Source organism: Anabrus simplex, chromosome 2 (genome assembly GCF_040414725.1).
Source record: "Anabrus simplex isolate iqAnaSimp1 chromosome 2, ASM4041472v1, whole genome shotgun sequence".
NCBI classification, from domain to species: Eukaryota; Metazoa; Arthropoda; class Insecta; order Orthoptera; family Tettigoniidae; genus Anabrus; species Anabrus simplex.
This window is the reverse complement of record NC_090266.1, coordinates 1,195,395,939-1,195,410,420: the sequence shown is the minus strand read 5'-3', so window position 1 is coordinate 1,195,410,420 and position 14,482 is coordinate 1,195,395,939. Positions and strand designations below refer to the sequence as shown.

At 39.1% G+C, this 14,482-nt stretch overlaps 1 protein-coding gene across 1 annotated transcript in view; it reads right to left on the bottom strand.

Moving 5' to 3' along the window:
- The window catches only part of Liprin-beta (liprin-beta), a 154,472-nt gene that overhangs the window by 139,521 nt on the left and 469 nt on the right, over nucleotides 1-14,482 (bottom strand). The gene's annotated exons all lie outside the window — the stretch shown is intronic.

Here is a 14,482-nt window from a genome sequence, read left to right as displayed (position 1 = left end):
GGGGTAGAGGATATAAGTTATTACATATTACAGACAGATGGTATAAAAATGAAATAATGCTCTAAAAGTGATGTTCTAGAAGAAAAATTGGAAATGAATATACATAATATGTATTTCCTCGCCAATTACAGTATTTTCCTGGGGAATTAACATGAGAAATCAACTAAACTAATATAAAATTAATAAAATGAACTGAGTATTCAAAATCACACATGCCTATTTATCTTTTTTACTACCACAAAGGATGAAATTAATGAATTCTATGATTATATATGTAAGTCACTTAATTCTAAAAAACTTCTAAAAAATGTAATTCCCTTTCCCTTGAAAATAGTATGTATTAACTGGACGATATTGTAGCTAGACTTATTGAAATGCATTTCTTTCACTGTATATCCTTCATATATTTCATAGTTCATAGCTAGGCCCTCTGGTTATGTACTAACTGTCTGATGCAAGCACATAAATATCAAGGTAATAAAATTTATCTCTGAGTGCACAAGTAGAAATTTAAGTTACATTCTGCTCCATCTCTCAATGTGTTATTGAAGTAACTCTCAAGAAGCATCTGTAGTTCAATGACACACAGTGTAGGTGCAGTCAACTATCATCAAGACTCATCAGTTAAGTGTTCGATTTTCTCTTAGTTCCCTTTGAAAGGTCAGTTTCCATTCATACTGTAGTTTGTGGGCAGTACTGCTTTTATTGTCTATGTTAGGAATAAGAACAACCTCCAAACCAATAAATCATATAAAGAAGATCAACATATTCAACCTTTTATAGATCAAATTCTGCATGATTTACAACAAAAGATAAGACAAAACTATTTAAACCTATTAAAGCTCATTTAATTGTTTATAACACTGGAACTATTAACATGTTCTAAAGGATTTCCTGCAGATAGTTGTACCCATACAAAAGTCAATGCTAGTTCTTACCTTCAAAGATAGTTAAAGAGATCTTTCTGTCGAAGGCTCTTTATGACCAACATGGAATCAATTAAGAAATGATAAATAAACTGATGACATAACAGGTAAATGACCCCAGTGTCAGACTCCTTGAAACAACTGTTATTGTCATTATCAAATGGCAAATGTCTCCTTCAATAGCAAAGGTGATGCTAACATTGAATCACACTGAATTTATTCAAAGGGGCTCAATATAAGCTGGTCACAGTAATATATAGCAAATTAAAATACAGAGATTTGTTCAGCTGGAGGGTTGTGTTATTCTTGTTACCTCAAAAACACCATTATTACATTGGCAAAATGGGAAAGTGTTACACCCAGATAGTGTGGCAGGAAATGTATGAAACTTGACTTAAAATACCCTAGTATGAAGGGTACATAATAATAAAGAATTAGAGCATTATAAGGGCTTAGTGTGAAACTAACGTAACTACAAAAAACAACACTTGTAGGTTTTTACACCAGTCAATAGCAAATTTGTTCCTCCAAACAGTCTTGTATATTAATACAATGTAACTACAAAACATGATGGTATATTTCATGTGAAATAAACATACTGCCTGTTGGAAATTTTATAGTGCATAAAACTTGGACATTTTAATGTGAAAGAAACATATGTACCCAATACCATCATTTCTACATGTCAGTTACATAAACAGATGAGAAAGAGGATATGTGTAGTGATAACAGTGAAGAAGTCTGGCTCCATGGCTGAATGGTTAGCGTGCTGGCCTTTGGTCACAGGAGTCCCGGGTTCGATTCCCGGCAGGATCAGGAATTTTAACCATCATTGGTTAATTCTGCTGGCTCGGGGGCTGGGTATATGTGTCGTGTTCATCATCATTTCATCTGCATCATGATGCACAGGTCGCCTATGGGTGTCAAATCAAAAGATCTGCACCTCGTGAGCCGAACATGTCCTCAGATACTCTTGGTACTAAAAGCCATACACCATTTCATTTCAGTGAAGAAGATAGTTTTTAAAAGTTGTAAACAGTTATGTAATAGATTGAGTGAATGATGTACTGATGATAGCTTCCTTCCAGGTAAAATATTCCAGAGTTAAAATAGTCCCCAATTCAGATCTCTAGTTGGTGACTACACGAGAGGGGCAATTATCAGGAAAATGAATACTGACATTCTGCGAGTTAAAGCATGGAATATTAGAAGTTTGAATCACTGAAGAAGGTTAGAGAGTATGAAAAGGGAAATGGACAGAGTAAAGTGAGTAGTTGGGATAAATGAAGTATGTTGGTAGGAAGAGCAGGATTTTTGGCCACGTGACTAGAGAATTACCAACACAAAAACAAACAGGGGAAATGAATAAGAAAATAGGACAATAGATAAGCTACTATGACTAGCATAGTGAACAGAATATTGTTGTCAAGATAGACACTAAGCCAATATTCACTAATATAGTACAGGTCTATATGCCTACTAGTTCAGCAGATGATGAAGAAATCAAAATAATATATGAAGAGATAGAAGACCGAGTACAATACGTAAAAAGAGACGAGAATCTTATTATGATGGGAGACAGGAATGCAGTGGTATAGCCAAGGAAGAGAATGCAGTAGGAGAATTCGGGCTGAGACTAAGGTATGAACGCAGAATCACCTGGTAAAATTCTGCACCAATCATAATTTAGTCCTTGTTAATCCTTGGGTCAAACACCACAAGCGATGGTTGTATATGTAGACAAGACCTGGAAACACTTGAAGGTATCACACAGAAGGGCAACGCCACTTGAAGTCTGTCAAATTGTGCGAATGGCAGTTACTGGCAGATGGGCAACTTCAGAAGGGATTTGAAGAGTGATTACAGCCGTAAACCCATTGGTAAATAGCATTCTGGTTCCCTTGAAATGTGTTCCATTAACACAAATTCACTGTCAATAAATGCTAACCTGGTGTACTACAAGACGCAACTGCACCTGGGAAAACGTGATAAATGGCAACATATCCATCAGCATGTAGGAGAGAAGACCCACCCTGGTGTGATTATAAAATGCTACACGAGCCTAAGCAATCAATTGACAGCAGGATTGACCTGGTAGTTGTTCAAGGCACAACAACTGCCCAAGTATGTGAGTAAGGTGGTCAAAAGTCATCTCCGTACAGGCCATGAAGGTCCTTGGAGGGGTGGAAGGTACAGGCTTCCACTATCCGTAACCTCAGCACTTGAGTGGTTAGCTCTATGCCCGGCCGCCTTTGCCTCCAGAAATCAACCTGGTACTCATTTTTGGTGTAGGCTGAGTGAACCTCAGGGCCATGTGCACCTCCGGAAGTGGAAATCTTGTTTCTTAAATTTTACGCCTTCCTGACAGGGATTCGAACCCACGTCTGTCCGGGCGAACCGAGCACGCCTTTACCGCCTCGACCAGGCAGCCCCTGAGTAAGGTGGTACCGACTATTATTTTACCCTGATATAGATGTTGATTCCCATAGGGAATCTGAAATATTTGTCCTGAATGAGCAAATTTATAATACCACGAGGGCGAAACGCTGGCAACCAAGAATGAGCTAGCTGGAAAATTTATAATGTCCAATAACGGACCATTTATATTGGTATTATTATTTTACCCTTTATGTCTACCATCTTAAACTGTATCTTACAACAGAATAATGCTTGTACTCATACTGCTGCCATCACAAAACAATCCTTACAAGGTGTCAATGACAATGTCTTCGCCTCTGCGATACCCAGACTAACCCAAATAGAACATGTTTGAGATGCCATGGGTAGATGCATTGTATTTCAAGGTCACCCAGTCCAAACCATTTAAGAAACGACATTATGACGCCCCAAAAGACTACAGTAGAGGGACATACACCAGCAAGACACTTCAACAATTTTTTATTCAATGACTGCAAGACTCCAATAGTGTATATCTGTTCATTTTTGCTATGGGCTTTACGTCGCACCGACACAGATAGGTCTTATGGCGACGAGGGGATAGGAAAGGCCTAGGAGTTGGAAGGAAGCGGCCGTGGCCTTAATTAAGGTACAGCCCCAGCATTTGCCTGGTGTGAAAATGGGAAACCACGGAAAACCATTTTCAGAGCTGCCGATAGTGGGATTCGAACCTACTATCTCCCGGATGCAAGCTCACAGCCGCGCGCCTCTACGCGCACGACCAACTCGCCCGGTATATATCTGTTCATGGCTGCTATACTATGCAATGAAACATCTAAGAATAAAACGAAAGCAAAGCGATCTCCATACAGGCCATAAAGGCTCTTGGAAGAGTGCAAGTTCAAGGCTTCCACAATTTGTACCGTTGGCACTATCGTGTCCCCATACTGAGGTGGTGCAGTTCTTTTCAGGCCCACCCCAATGGAGGTGAGCTGCATGTACCATTTTAACCACTACCAGCCGTCCTACCATTCTTAAATCTCTGGCAGTACCGGGAATTGAACCCAGGCCTCCGAGGACATCAACTAATCGTGCTAACTGTTACGCTAAAGAGACGGACACCTTGGCACTAACTGTGATAAGAGTGGTTAGTTATATGCTTGTTCACCTTTGCCCTTGGGAATTTACCTCATAATCACTTGTGAATAAATTTTGTTTCTAAATTTTTGACTTCCTTCCTGATCTTTTTACTTCTAGGTGAACCGAAAATGTCTTCATCACCACGACTAGGCAGCCCCTTCTGAAGTGTGTATCATACAGGAACATTGTGGTGTGATTCAGTTTTTTTTTTTTTAATTCATTCTTACTAATATCATGTATAAATCTCTCACATTTCATTAAATTCACCTATTTCTGTCTGGAGATAATATTTTCTGTTTCTGCCAGTTTAACACACTAAATTGTCCTGTTCTATATGTTGGATAGTAGCTGCACAGAATTGTAAGCCAAATACTAAAATTCTTAACTAAAATAATGTAGAGAGAAAATGTGAAAGAGATAATCAAAGTGTAATTCATAACAATAACATACCTCACAAGAGATATGTGCAGTACAGGAATGGTCATTAATATCTAAGTAAGGCATGATAACACCCATATCACACAGATTTTTTTTTTATATAAATGAAGGAGATTGCTCAGACACAATTAAATATTAAGCAGGCTTTGATTACCAGAAATTCAAATCAAAATCATTTTATTTACAAATGAGGTGTCTACCTCAGTGGCAAATGATACACACAAGTACATTATTATCAAGCACTAAATTTTAATTTAAAAAAAAAAAGAAATTTTCTAAAATACAGTATTATACAATTTACACTGACAATTTTTCTATTAAACACACAGCTCATCCTTAATAAATGTATATCATTTACAAAACACTACTCATATGTTTTGTACTTACACACATAATCAACTTATATACAGCATGTAGAATCACTTCAAATAATACTATACAACTGTTACGAGATATAAATTTACATTTTTAAAAAACTTATTTTGGTACCATACCTAACATGCATAATGACATGCTGCGTCTTAACCAGAGCCTCTTTTGCCACCGCTTTTCAGAGTTCCTGAAGGGCCTTCACAGCTACCGTAGCAGTCCCTATACAATAACCTGCACAGGTCTAATGCCCCCCAACATTTCATTTTTCTCTGTTGCTGTTTATTTTATTCTTGAATATCTGTACAGATTTTGGGAAAGGTTCTAACACTTCCCCTGGTAAAATGTTCCACTCCTTCATGCCCTTCCCAATGAATGAAAATTTACCCCAATTGCTTCTGCTAAAATCCTGTCTAATTTTAAAATACTTGTGGTCAGCCCTGTCAATATAATTATTTTCCAACTGAAGCTTCTCACAGATTTCCCCCCCCAATGCTTTCTCTCCTGTATAGGCTCTATATAATCCTTGAAGTCTAGATTTCTCCCTTCTGTTCCTTAAAGCTTCCCATCCAAGTTTCTCTAACATTTCTGATACATTACTTTTTTTTCCTAAAATCCCCTGTTACAAATCTTGCTGCTTTCCTCTGCACACCATCTATTTCTTTTATTAGGTATTCCCAGTGAGGATCCCAAACACTTTTTTCATATTCCAATAATGGACAATCATACCTAAGTAACTTTCTTATTTCTTTGTTGCATCTTTTAATGAGCCCCATTATAAAATGTAATGATCTATATGCTTTTCCAACAATGTCACCAACGTGACCTTTCCAGTGCAAATTACTTTCAAATCTCACACCTGAGTAGTTGCACTTGCCATCTTTTGCACACAGTTCAGTTCCCTCACCAAGAAATCTTTATCCCAGTTGTACTTTACAATAACAAATCATTTACTTTAGCATAATCACAATTTTATTAATACAGCTCAACACCATCTTCAAAACAACAACCAAGAAACTACGTAACACAAATGGAACAAAACAATGCCTTTCCTCTGCCAGAAATCAATTACTTGAATAAGATATAACTTGCGTTCTCCACATTCTCCCACCTTGCAAATGGCAGTTTTGCAACACATCCACAAACTGAAATGAACATTCTGAAAATTATAGCCTTACACTGCACTCATAGATGTGAGCCACAAATAAGTCTAGTCTCTTGAGTGGTCGAACAGCTCTACCACAGCAAATCTTGAATTCACTCTCTTTTTCAGATGCAGTCACTACTGGGAGCATCCTCACTGATTGCTGCCTCACCTCTTTCATGTTGTGAAGTGTTGGTAAAATCCTTCTTCTCTAGACAGTCGCTGTACTGGATGAAGCAAGACACCTGTTAATGTCTTAATCCTAACCAGACGAGTCAATGTTGTCCTTTCCAGGTAAGAGCTCCACCACTCTTCCTACGGGTCTTGTCTTTGATCTCCACCAATACAGTGTTTTCAACTTGGAGGGATCCATGTTGCTTTTGGCTCCGTGATCAAGAAATCCCAAGTATTCTTGGTTGAAGCGATTTCTAAGACTCTTTTACAGGTCATTATCCTCTCTCGAACAGCTTGTAGATAACGCCATTTGTCGTTCAAACTGCAGGATTGAATATGGCCTACGTTGGTTACATCATTACTCTCTAGGTTCTATAGGAACATGGAGGGCATAGTGGCATGAGTTCATCTTCTTCAGAAACATAAGTTAGAGGTCAGTTGTTCATCAGATTCTGACAATCGCATAAAAGAGTGCACATTTCTTTATAATTTAGGCAAGCTTTGCCCAGATCATGATATAGCAAATCCTTTAAAATCTGGATAAGTCTTTCCTGCAATCCTCCCCACCAGGCTGCAGTGGGAGGGTTCAGCTTCCATATCATTTTCAGAAGACTTCTCTATTTCAGTCAAATCCAATTGTTCCAGGACCCTACGAAGTCCAGTGAAATTCATCCCATTGTCAGAACAAATGGTATTCACACTTCCTCTTCTTGCTACAAATCTGTGTAGAGTTTGGACATAAACTACCATATTAAGTGAAGTCATCAACTCCAGATATACAGCCCGATAAAACACACAAGTGAAAATTACAATCCACCCCTTTTCTGCACCTTGTAGAAATACAGAGCCTGCTAAGTCTGTACCAGTGATCTGGAAAGTACTCGATACCTTGATTTGATCCTGTGGTAATGGAGAGCAAGGTACTTCAAAAGCTTTAGCAGAGTTACGACAACAGATCACACATCTCTGAACAACTGCTGCCACTGTTCTTCTCCCTCTAAGAATCCAAACCCTTTGGTGCAACAAAACATGTAGTGTGTGTGTCCCAGCATGATTATGAAAGTAATTAAATTATTTAATCATCCTTTCAACCATTACATGTCTTGATCGAAGTACAATATTGGATAGGTATACTCTGAAGTGTCACCAGAATGAATGATTTCATGCCATGAATTCCTTCGTTATTTGCAAACCCCTGCAGATTCTTTAATTGCTCCTTTCTTTCTTTTTCATAAAGTGTTTCACCCTGGATAAGAAAAAAAGGCTTCTTCTCAGCATATAAAAAATTCTTTGCCACCAATTTCTGTAGATACACGATCTCTATGATTACTTTGCCTGAATCTCAAAATCCACGCAACAGTCCTAATGATTTTAATGTATCCAGAGAATTGTGAGCTAGGTTGCAGTAAAATAGTTTTCACAACAGTGTTCTTGGCAGTTACAACTGTTATCCTTCTTTCCCTGTTGACTTCTTCCAATACTGGTTCAGGACATTTAGAGACCCATTCTTCTTCTTTACTTTTAAGCCAAGAGGGGACCTCCCACCATCGGGATCTCCAAAGCTGTGCTGGTGAACATCCTCTAGACACCAGGTCCGCTGGGTGAGACTGCTTGGAATGTGCCTCAATGAACCAGCCCTACGGTACTTGTGAATTTCCTTTACCCAATTCTCAACAAACACAGACCAATGCCCTTTGTTTTCTATCCAAGATAAAACTATTGTTGAATAGGACCAAAACACTGTGTGTATGTTATCCCAATGTAAGCATAAAAGGCTCAACCAAGACATCCTAACTCCAAGGAGTGCCACCCATCAGTTCGAGGTGAAGTAGTGTTAGTTCTTTGAGAGGTGCCACTCTAGATTTAGCCATCAAAAGACTCAGTTTGATTTCATTTTCATCTTCTGTCCTCAGAAATATACAACAACCAAACGCCTTTTTGCTGGCATCAACAAATACATGTAATGAGGTGTAATTCAGGAAAATCCTTCTAGGTATCCGGCAATCATGTAGGTATTGTAGTTGCCAGTTCCACTGACGGAATTCTTCACAAATATCTTCTGGTAAAACTTCATCCCATCTTATCTTCCTTTTCCACGTCTTCTATAGAATGAGTTTGGGAATAAGTGTTACTGGAGCCAAAAATCCAACCGGAACAAATATTTTCTGCATGCTGGGGAGTACCACCCTCTGGGTTACCAAACCTGAAGTTGACCTCAAGGTCAATGAGGTTTGTTGGTCCAGGTTTGAGGCACTTATTTAAGGAATTACCATTTCTGTCCTTGTTGGAAGCATCAAACACTGACCTGATCTTTGTAGTGCCACTGTCTTTCAGCACTGCTCGGTGAGGCAGATTATGTGTAGGTCCATTCAGAACCTTGATTTCAATGCCTTCAACGATTCCCTGGTTTACCCATTCTTTAAACACCTCATCATAATCCCGAAATTTCTGCATTCCTCGTACCTTTCTTGAAGTGCTCAACAATTGTTTCCAAATAACTACACGATTTGTTTCCAGAGAAGTTCAACCATCAATCCATGGTAGTTTAACAATGTAGTCTCCAGATGCTTCTTCTCTCTTCACAGTCTTATCGAAGAACATCCTTTTTGATCGGTTCGCCAGGATGTTTTATACCCGTAGCTTCCCACAAATCTGCTACGGTACTCTTGTTGACTGAATCAATGTAAGTAGGGTGTAAGACAAGGCAGTTTGTGAGGCGATCTCAGAAGGGTTCAAAAGTGTCCACCCCATAAAAGTTCTCACAGCCACCAGATTCTTGTTTACATGTACAAAGTCAGGTGTGAATATCTGGGCCCAGACATCAGACAATACCTGTCACTGTATGTCACTTGCACTGTTATCATCACATCGTCCAACATCAGTAAGTTCAACTCCCTTATCCTATAGTAAATTAAACAAGTCAGCATCATGAACTAGGGGAGCACTACCACAAATAGAATCAGAGCCTAACACTCATTGTAACCACACATCTGTTTTCTTCGTTCATAACCAACACAGTTATTTGATAGGACTCAACGCAAACAGGTGCCGTTTCCATTCCTCCAAATAATTCTTGACTACCGCTTAATACTCGTCGTTCGGTCATTATTGTTCTAATTTAACCTAATGTTGAAATTGCATAAATAACAGATTTGTTGAATTTGAGTGAGGCAGAGTTGGTTTCAGATGTTTAATAGCAGTGTCCGTTTCATTTCTATAAAGATCATTAGAACCTGCACATACAATCACAGAGTCAGGTTTCGTCCATTTTCTCATTGTTCGCGAACTCTTGCCGTTGTCACAGAAGTAGTAGCACCAGGATATACACTATCTTAAAATGCCCCGACACTAGCGATGGGTCGACCAGTTCATTCGTATGAGCTACTTCACTCATTCTCACTCTTTACTGTGAATCAGTGAAATGAAGTGGTTCGTTCATTAAGTAATGAAGGCTGGCGAAGGTGCTCGTTACGGTACGTCATTCAACAGCGGGACATTAATAAAAAAAAAAAAAAAAAAAAAAAAAAAGCAGGCGAAGTACTCTGCGTTGTCATAGTTACCTCCATGTGCGGTGCGGCATATCACCCTTTCATACAGGCTGAGAGTTGAATAAAACATGTAGGCCTAATGCAATTCAATAAACTATGATCCGTTCCTAAGCTCGTGCTAATAATTCCAGCATTTAAGACAGAACACGTAATTGTCGATAAATATGAATTTCATATTCACCAAAATCATCAGTTTCGGACAATAACCTCAACAAATCTACATGTTAAATACAGAATAGAACTGTACAACTAGCCACTGATTAACTTACAAGAAAGAGAAACAAACAACGAAAATAATATTCAGAAAACAAACACGTAAAAACATAAAGCAGAAACGACTAACACAGCACCACTCCGAATATCACAAATGCGACTGAGAGCAAGCCAAGCCACGTGGCGATAGCTTCCTTAAATGTGGCATCGCTGTTACCGTTGCCTTAGCAACAGACGATTTTCGAGCAGCGTTAGTCAACTTTTTCTCGCCGGTGGCGCTAAACTTCAGACTCAAATTCTCGTGGGCCTCAGTATAACGTGAAGATGCTTCATAAAGAAACCATCTTCATAAAATACCCTGTTTTAACTGCTTCAGACGTGGCAGCTTCGTTCTATGGAGCATGGAATAAACCAGAGCATAAGGTAGCTTCAGCTGAAACTGCTCCGACTGCCTGCTAAACTACTTTGCCGTTACGAAACCTCTCACTGCAATGCACACCCGCAAGTTGGTAGCCTTGGTATGGTCGTGATCTACACGACATCTATACTGTACATAAACAGTCGTATGTTGAAAACTCTATTTAGAAGGTGCGAAATTTGATTGTACGAATGGGATCACTTCTCTGATTTTGGGAAAGTAATTGACTGGCAATTGAACATACCTATACATAAATAGTTCCCAGATTCTACAAGTTTTAATAACGCAGATTGTTCTTGCATGGATATTTATCCCCTGTCAACATCATTAGCAATTATGAATATACCTAACCTCAATTTTCATTGATAACACCTTTCATAACAATTATAAATGCGTTCAGCAAGTAGCCTATACAAAGGACACTAGGAAAGTTTTGCAATGTGAGTGAACGCTTTAGACTTTTTCAAAATAATTTCCACCACACTCAATACACTTCTCCATATGTCGAAACCAGTCACTGAACCAACTCTGGCACTTTTCTTCGGTTACATTTTCACACTCTTTTTCCCATGCTGCCAGAAGCTCCTCGTCGGATTCAAAACGCCGCCCTTTCAGCTTCATCTTCACTTCTGGGAAGAGTGTGAAGTCACATGGGGCAAGATCAGGACTGTATGGAGGGTGATCAAGCACAGTCAGCCCTGATCTGGTAAGAAAATCCATTGTTACATTAGCACGATGTGCTGGAGCATTGTCGTGATGCAAGAGCCAAGTGTTGAGCCATGACCTTGGACGGAGCTGCTTGAGAGCCTGGATGACCTGAGGCAGACAAGTCTCACTGTACCAGTTCGCAGTAACTGTCCTTTGTGTTTCTAGCACAACCCGAGTCAGGATGCCCTGCTTAGTGAAGAATACTGCAATCATCCTTTTCTTCAATGGCCTTGACTTTCGGACAGTCACAGGAGTACCCTAATCGTCAAACAGCAACAGCTTGTTCTGGGATTTTGTTGGGACATCGTAATAATAAAGCCAAATTTCGTCACCTGTAACGATGCTATTGACGTTACGCGAAGTCCCATTTTCAAACTGTTTTAGCTTTTCTCGGCACCATTTCACTCGATGTGCCCTTTGTTCCTCTGAAAGTGAATGGGGCATCCAAAGGGAACAAACCTTTCTAACATGGGGATGGTCGTGTAGAATTGAATGTATAGCTGCTGCAGGGATGTGGAGGGTCTCTTCTACCTGCCGATATGTCAACCGCCTATCTTGCTGCAACATTTTCCTCACAGTTTCAATGTTTTCCTCAGTCACGGATTCAGACAGTCGCCCAGAACGAGGATCGTCTTCAACCCCAAAATTTCCCCTCTGGAACTCTTTGTACCAGCGGAAAATTGTTGTCCGTTGTGGACAGTCTTTCCCCAGCACAGGAGTCATTTCCTCCAGGCACTGGTCAACAGTTAATCCACGAGCAAAATTGTAGCGGATATTTGCGCGAAATTCACCTTTAGACCACACTGACATCTTAACTTGATTTCAATCCCACTGCTTGGTAACAACTGATGTGAAGGTCGCGCCTTTCTGTCTTCTAGACCGATTTCACCCCTCACCATAACAGGGGTGTCCAGCCAACAATTTGTGCGTATTGCAAAACTTTCCTAGTGCCCTTTGTATAATCAGTCATGCCGATTAACAAGAGTGTACGAGTTGGAAAAAATATATGGGAATAATAAGACTGAGGTAAAATAACTGATATAAACAGCTTAATCTTTCTGCAATGTCACCGTTACTTATAAAAGAGGTTATTATATTATTTTATCGTATTCTCATAGTTAGACTGGATAACATATAATATATTTTTTGTATAATCTGCCGGAGGATACGTTTATATCAAGAGCTTATTTCTTTGTATGTACTGATTTCACTAGCCAATTTTTACAATGTACAGAAACATCATAATTTTGTATCACTATATACGCTTAAGGTATTTTTAGGGAGAAAAATTTTGCTGTCCATAAGTTTTATTTGTAGCAACATCTTGAGGAAGGCCGGGGAGGAAGTATCTGGATTCCGTGATGGACAGGCTGAATTTGAAAAAATATGGTGACCTGAAACGCTCAGCAGAGGAGAGACAAATGTGGTTGCAGCGACATGGCCTTGCCTTTAGGATATGAACGAAGAATAAATGAATGATGAATGAATCTTTCACAACTTTCCCTGGTAGTATTTTACACTTTCCTGCTTCATTATCGTATGTACAAATATAAAAACACACTTTTACTGTTTTTTCTGTGTTCTTGAGGGAACCTAAAGATGTAAACTACATTCACTCCTAACCTCATTTTTTAAACTTTCATACAAGTAGCACTTTTCACAAGCATTATAATCCAATGTCAATTCAGAGGGATCACTCAGTTTATCCAATAATCCCAATTTTGTCATTTAAAGTACATGTACATTTTTGTTTAGTATAAATCAAATCGTAAATCTTTCCGGATAAAATAGCATTGAGCATTTAATATGCACGATGGAAATTAAATAACCGTAATTGCGAAGAAGTCTCAATGCTCTGCTACCATCAGTTCACAAACAGCAGAAAGCAGAAGCAGACACAATCTCAAGCAAAGGGTTGCAATAGCTCTACCAACGAGGGAAGGAGACTGCTTCTCGAAGCTGCATCGCGGACAAAGCAGTAGCAGGTTGAAGCTGCTTCAAGAAAAAATCAGTTTATCCCATCCCTAGTTTACAGTGTCTCACTCAGTCAATAAAGCTTCATAGTACTTAATAATATTACCAACAGATGGCAGAGCTACGTAATTATGGACACCGAATGGCGTACCCGCTTACAACATCTAGATGATGGTTGATAGGGACAAGAAAAATATAAACAGAGAAGCCTGTCTCATATAAAGAAGGAAATACGTATAAGAACACAGATGACAGGTGGGATGGACCTGGGAGTGAAGGGGCAATGAATGGAAGAAAGCGAGTGAACGAGCAACAAACGAATCGAATGAGTTGTGAATGTTATGAAGTGTGAGAACTGTGAAGTGTTTGCACTACCAGTTCACTGAAACTGAGGAGTTAGTTCACATTTCATAGGAATGAAGCGTTCATTTTGAACGACTCAATGACGAGCTACCCATCACTACCAGACAATATATTCCCGCTTAATTTTCGCGGCAAGTCCTCTGCCGTAACTGCCACTATAAATATGCACTGAAGGTCCTACTTGTTTCCTTTTCACTAGGTCTATTGCGAACTACATCACTATCACCAAAATTATCATCCCTGCTATGCTATACACTGAATATATTTGACGTCGAAATTATATTATCTCGTGGTGACATAACCTCTATTCGTTTCTGCTGGCCTTGCTTATACCTATTAGGAACTTCCTTTCACTGATTACGCTCGTCTAGTTCCCTTTGTAAGTTCCTATGCCTATCTAATAATTTGCCATTGCTTTCCGGTAGCATTCTAATCACTTTATCTTTCGTCATAAGTTCCGACTGAAGTCGCCTAACCTCGTCATTCGCTTTGCTTAAAACAGAATTCGTGAGCACGCAAATACACACCCATGAATCTTCGTTTTCTTCCTTATTACTTCCAGATATGCATTCCAAATGGTACTAAACCTGAAATACACTACACTGAATATCGTTTTTAATACGTTTCCTGTCCATACCACACTTCACATTATAAAATTTGCACAAAAAAC